Raw genomic sequence first — 6,706 nt, forward strand, 5'->3', positions numbered from 1 at the left:
GAACAAACAGTAATATTACTCTAAAATCTCGTATTCTAAACCACAATACTTTTAAGGGAAAACAGTAAGGGAACACCAAGCATGCCAGATCCAAAGAACACATTTATATAAACCATTCAGAGGTTACTCAATAACAAACAAAATGAATAAATTAACAAAAAAATTTAAAGAAAACCTTGAACTAGCCGTGCGTTGCTGTTCAGCAATCGCTTTCCTCCTGCTACGTCTCCAAAAAGCATTGGCAATATTGGGCTCGCTATATGACGCACTAATCAAGTTCCAAATCAAATATATTACATTAAGGGCCAGCGAAGAAAACAACAACAAATTGACGGAAAGTAGAGAAAACAGTCGTAGACTTAGCTTGAAAATCCACTCTAACATTGAGGAAATAAAGAGAAATAGAAATATAACAGCAACAAGAGAATAGAAGCATAACAAGATACAACCAATAACAATAATAACAACAATAAGCTATTGACAGTAGTTATAATAAAAAAAATGAGTAAATGAAGTCGATCATCTGGAAAGTGAACCAGTAAGAATACCTTAACCTCCCTTCAGAGAAAGTTGATGATCTTAGAATAGTGTTACGCATTGCTGGACCAGACATATTAGATGATGCATCAAATCTCCGCTGATGCAAAGACTGGAGGTTCTCGTCTTGCTCTGGACTGCTACATCAGAAAGAAAAAGAAATTAATAATAGACAAAAACTGAATCAAGAAGCACTTCAACAATTGAATCACACTTCATAGCGGACCTCTGATGCAGTCACATACCCTTCTCCATCAATTCTATCAGAAACACCACATAATGGACTATTGGGCTCAAGGGGAGAATCACAAGAATCATTCTCTGCAGAATCGCTCTCTCCTGCTGCTGATATATGAGATATAAAGATAGCCTTCATTGAGAAAGGAATTAGTTGTCCAGGAAAACGCATAAGATCAACTAGTAGTTCTACTGAGTTCAAAACAACTACTACAGACATATGCTTGTATGAGTCTGCACACTCAAAGGAACCATCACTGGGTAGTCCCTGCAGGTTAAATGACAGTATAAGGGCTGCACGAATAGATGTTACCTTCAATTACAAGAAAAGAAAACTCTACTTTGTATCTATTTCCTTCGAGTGATCAATTATTGATAAATGATAATAAACAATTGACCTCAACGATCACTGTTATCCTAAAAGAATGACACATTACCACCATGAGCTTGCTCTCGAGCCCTACAGAATCTGCAAGAACCTTGAACAAAATTGCACGAGGCCGGCATGATCCATGCCTTATCTGCCCCAGAAGTTGGATGCCTCGGTTTTCCATGGAATGAGACATATCCTCAGCTTCAGCTTTTGCAGGACTTGACTCTGGATTTGGGCGTTTATAAAAGTCAAAGACCTGGAGTTTGAGTTAACAAATCAAGCAGCAAATAGACAATAAGCATACAAAACAAGATTTGTACATATTTTCCATTTATAGGAATATATGTGTTTACACGCTGCTGACTAGATATTACATAATATAGGTACATGTACGACAGCCTGGATAAACATGTTTTACCCTAGTTTATGCATACAAAAACCATAAACATGCACGTAAACTGGTAGAAATATATATAAATTTGGCCAGTGTAGGTGTCCATAATTATATATGAGATTGAAAGAATAGTGAGTTACATGTGCTATCCCTTCTTTGTAATAAAAGGAATAGAAAATTTTATGTTGTGTATAGCTAAAGTAATTGCATGCATAACTGAAATATGGAAAGTGACTATAGACACAGGTAAAATGGAGGAATGTGAATTATGCTACTGTTACTTTTGCATCCACATAGGTTGATAAATAGAATATGCAAAAGTTATTATTCTAATCGCTTGTTTTTCACAGAGGGATGTCAACCAGAGACCAACAGTAAATGTGCATATTGACTTAATAGTCACAAAAATGACGAACTTATTGCATCATTGTAAAACACTGAATCAAGGTTACAGAAAGCGTTAGGCGGCAGACCTGGCACCTAAAGCCTAGACAGAACCTAGGTGGTTTTTAAAATTTTTATTTTTTTAATTACAATAATTGATAATAAATGCATTAAATTCATAGAAAATTACAAAAAAAATAACAAAGCCTAAGTAGAACCTAGGTGGTTTTTAAATTTTTTATTTTTTAAATTACAATAATTGATAATAAATGCATAAATTCATAGAAAATTACAAAAAAATAACAACCATAGATTCATAATCAATCCTGCATGAATTGACTAAATGGTAATACTAAGAAAGACCAACACAATAAAGTCAATGTCAATGACACGTAATATCCCAATTTCAGAAATTTAATGTTCAAAATATCAGCAATAGAAAAAACACAAATAGTCTAATAAGCGAGGTAATCATTCAATTTGTTTCTGTTCGACCCTAATATGTCTCTTCTCTTCGTGAGGTTTCTTTTTTTCTTTAAGTAATTGCGGATGAGGTTTGTTGAAGGTTGGAGAAGCTGGAGGAGGTTTTCGTAGTCGGTGGAGGAAGATGAAGGAGGTCAAAGGAGGTTGGAGGACAATGAAAGCAGCAACGGAGGAAATCATGACAAGACCTAAGTAGTGCAGTCCGCATAAGGTACCGTCTAGACCTAAGCGCTCCCAGGACCTAGGCTAGCGGCCTAGGTACCGTCTAGGTCTAGGCCTAGGCAGGAGCTTTTAAAACATTGCATTTAATATGTTCTTTCGACTGTCAAAAAGTATCTGAAATTAGGACCTTACAATCAAAACTCGCAATGCGTCACAAAGTACAAGAGATCAATGTCATAGTTTCGTGAAAAGCATAACTTTGATCTTACTATTCAAGCTGCAGTAGCATGCATGCGGGAGCACCAAAATAATCAAAATAAATGAAAATTTTCACAATTTTCCTGGTGATCAAACTCTCAAGCAGGCTGAGGTTTGAATTACACAACTCGATAGCATAGTCTGTAACCTCAAATAGCTCGTAACCTCCTTGATATTTGCACCTCTCTTTCACATGGTTGATAATGGCCAACATCTATTCATAAATTAACCATGGGGCTGAAGGTTAATCTAAGGGATGTATCTAAAGTTATGCAGTTACAGCTCTTCCATCAAGGGTTTAACGGCGGTGAATAGTGCATCTTAGAGAAGAAACTGATGCTCTCTCATCTGATTGCTATCCCAGTTATGAGCAGAGTGAGAGAATATTGTCCAAAAAACTGTAGTGATATTTTTTTCCCATACATGGATATGGCCTAGACGTACAAATATACAAAAAGAACAGATTAAGTAGCTAGAACTAGATTAGGCAATGGCAATATCCTTTCAAAAGCGCAACAAAAAGGACAAAGAATAAAGACAACTATGAAATATTAAAACTCAAGTAATGAGCTCCATTATCAAACTCAAGCAATCCCTATTGTCAAATGACAGAAAGAAAACTCACCAATCCAGCAATCTTTTTTATTAGTAATGGAGGATTTGTGTTTGAGCCTTTAACCAGTGCAGCACTCAATTGCTTCAACATGGAAAGCTTCTTATCCTTCTCTGTGTCCACAATAATAATGTCAGCCTTAATCCCATCAGCACCAAGAGAACAAAGGTCATCTGGAGAGGGAATAGTGTCAAAAAGCTCCTTGAGTTTCTTGTCCTGCATAATATATACACGGTAAACTGTTAAAAACATCAAAAATACTGTCTCAACTTTGTTTTAAGGAGAAATGTACTGGTACCAAGTGGATGCTACACTGAAGAATGACAGAATGACAATTTATAAAAGAATAAAATATTAAACAGAACCAGCACAAAGAGGAAGGAGAAAGTATTGGATCAAAATAAATGGCAAGCTTAGACTGGACATGCATGAGAATAATACTTGGGTTATTTACAGAAAACCCCCTGAACTTTTGGAGAGTTGCAGTAAACCCTCCTCAACTTTTTCTATTACACTAAACCCCTTGAACTTAGCAGTTATTGCACATAACACCCCCCCCCCTAAAAAAAGGAAAAAAAAATATTATGCTAAATTTCACGTGAAATTTTCTAATTTTATCTCTAAATTAGCACCATCGATTCTAACATCTCATGTAGGAAGCATGTGCCAAAAAGATAATGAAAATAGTCTCTTAGTCCCAAAAAAATACCTATTTTCCCTTTTTAATAAAAGGATATATTTTTGGGACTAAGAAGGGCGTCTTCTTTTTTTATCATGTGCTCTTACCATTGACACGTTAGAGTTGATGGTACTAATTTAGGTATTAAAAGATAAAAAAATTCAGATACGATTTAGTGAAATAAAACAATTTAGGGGTTTAGTGTAATAAAAAAATTGAGGGGGATTTATTACAACTCCCCAATAGTTTAGGGGGTTTCCTGTAATTAACCCTTAACACTTTAAATCTAAGTTGCATGGAAACGGGCACGGGTACTGGTACGGGTGTGGGTACGGGACACGGCAAAACTGTAAAATGTAGGGTACGGGGACACGACTACATATATATATTGAATTAATATTGTACATAAGATAATTTTTCCCCTTCATGTGTCATTAGAATTAAAATTCCGATCACATTTTTGAGTTTCTTTTATCATATTGATTATCGTGAATTGTAAACTACTCATTTTTTTTACTAGACATCTGAACGACCCATTAATATATAGTTTTAAACTTGGGTATGGACTGAAACAAATCCGACACGTATCTCATTAGTTTCAAAAGACGGATGTGAAGTGTAAGCTCTATATCCAGGAAGTCTTTGACAACTGTTTTAAATTAACACAGATATCGTATAATTGAGTACATGTTGTAAATGCATGCATATATTCAAGAAGTGTCCATGAAGTTTGGCTACGGGAAAGTGTCGGGTACGTGTCCGGTACGGGTACGGCTTCATTATAGAAGTACCCGGGTAACATAGCTTTAAATTCATCTTTCACAGTTCTCTACAAGGAGGAAGCAGAAGAATACTAAAACGATAATATATTGCACACTCTAAGATGCTAGAGATTTCAATAACTCTTATATATTTGGGTAATACTAACTAGAATAAATGCAAACCATTTAACGAAGTGACAATCTACAATCTATGAAACAACTTTTCTACTATATTGATAAATAGTTGGAAATTTTCATCTATAACTTAAGACCAAACCTGCAGAAAAACATAATTCGTAAGGTGCAAACAAAAATCCCAACCCAACTTTCTTTACCACTTAGTATAACACTCGTTTTCTAGGATAAAGTGTATCCTTGAGTGAGAATGGTTTTTTGGTGAAAGCTAAATGATGCTCCAGGATTCTCTTATGCCATACATAAGGCAGATACATCAAGATTGCATTTTGCTAATCATCATAGTAGTCTAATAGATTAGTTGGAAACTGTATTACATTAAAACAACTAAACCAAGTAGTTTCATATCATGTAATCAGGCAAGTGTAATTAGTAGAATCCTTATGCTTCACATACTTGTCACTGGAAGGCTACAGTTTGCACCTTGAGACACCTCAGATAAAATCAACAACAAGAATCACTACACAGGAGACCGTATTGTATAAACTCTGGACCATATGAATATAGACGTAGAAGGATATATCAAGGAATGATGCAGAGTTGAGGACGATGCATGATGATACAAGATCAACCAGAAAGTACATTGTGTCTATTGGAGGTAACATAGTATAATGGACAAGTAAGACACAATATCCAGAACATGAAATGGGCAGTACGGTATGTAATGAAATGCTTCTCAAATGCACAGTGAAAGCTTGTATTTAAACACACAAGGACTATGGTTTTCCTAAATGATAATCAAGCTGCTATTCAAATTACCAATAATCCAGTGTTTCATGAGGGAAAGAACATATGACATCACACATCTCATGTGGGAGGCATCTTAGAAGGAATTGCTCTGACAGCACATGTAAAATCAAACGAAATGGTTGGGAATTTTGTTTACCAGATATTAGGCAGTTTCAAGATTGAGAGCAGTGAGTTATATATGTAATAAGCAAGGAAATATATGATAAACGTGGGCACACCACTCTCTCTTACAAACATGTGCACTAGTACATACACGCTCACACGCACGCACATGCATGCATATATATCAGAGTGTCAGGGGTCAAAATGTGAACGAGTCATTTACTTAAACATAAATGAAGAGGAACACCAAGCCTCTCTAACTTCGCTCATACCAGATTGTGCGACTACATGAAGATTAAAAACCATATATCAAGTTATTGTTTCCGGTTACACAGATTCAAATAAGAAGGATCAGACGAAATCTGCAGTATTGAAGCGCCACAACAGTGCATTACTTCCTTTCCAAGAATGGGAACTATCTGAATGGGAAAAAGAAATCATGCCCTTACCGGAATGATAGAATAGAATCCATTAGGTATTGGAGTGGACAAAGCTCCAGTGGACCACAAAATCTGTGAAGCAGTCTGTGATGCGAGTTCTGGTTTGTCGGTGTCACAGGTCGATGCTCTACTACTCAGATTCTCATCACCAGTAACCAAAGAAACAGACTCAAACTTTTCCATGAAATCTGTAGGCCACCAGCAGGCATTAGAAGGACCAGACTCTGAGTGCTGAGAATCGTGTGACCTGTCCATCTTCTAAAATTTTTGGAGCAGTATGTCATTTCATCCCGGCTTTACTCTCTGCAACAGTTTAGCATCAAGCTATATTCCATCAG

At 36.1% G+C, this 6,706-nt stretch overlaps 1 pseudogene; it reads right to left on the bottom strand.

Annotated features, from left to right (window-relative positions):
* The window catches only part of LOC109839879, a 27,937-nt pseudogene that overhangs the window by 20,257 nt on the left and 974 nt on the right, over positions 1-6,706 (bottom strand).

This window comes from Asparagus officinalis, chromosome 5 (assembly GCF_001876935.1).
Source record: "Asparagus officinalis chromosome 5, Aspof.V1, whole genome shotgun sequence".
NCBI classification, from domain to species: domain Eukaryota; kingdom Viridiplantae; phylum Streptophyta; class Magnoliopsida; order Asparagales; family Asparagaceae; genus Asparagus; species Asparagus officinalis.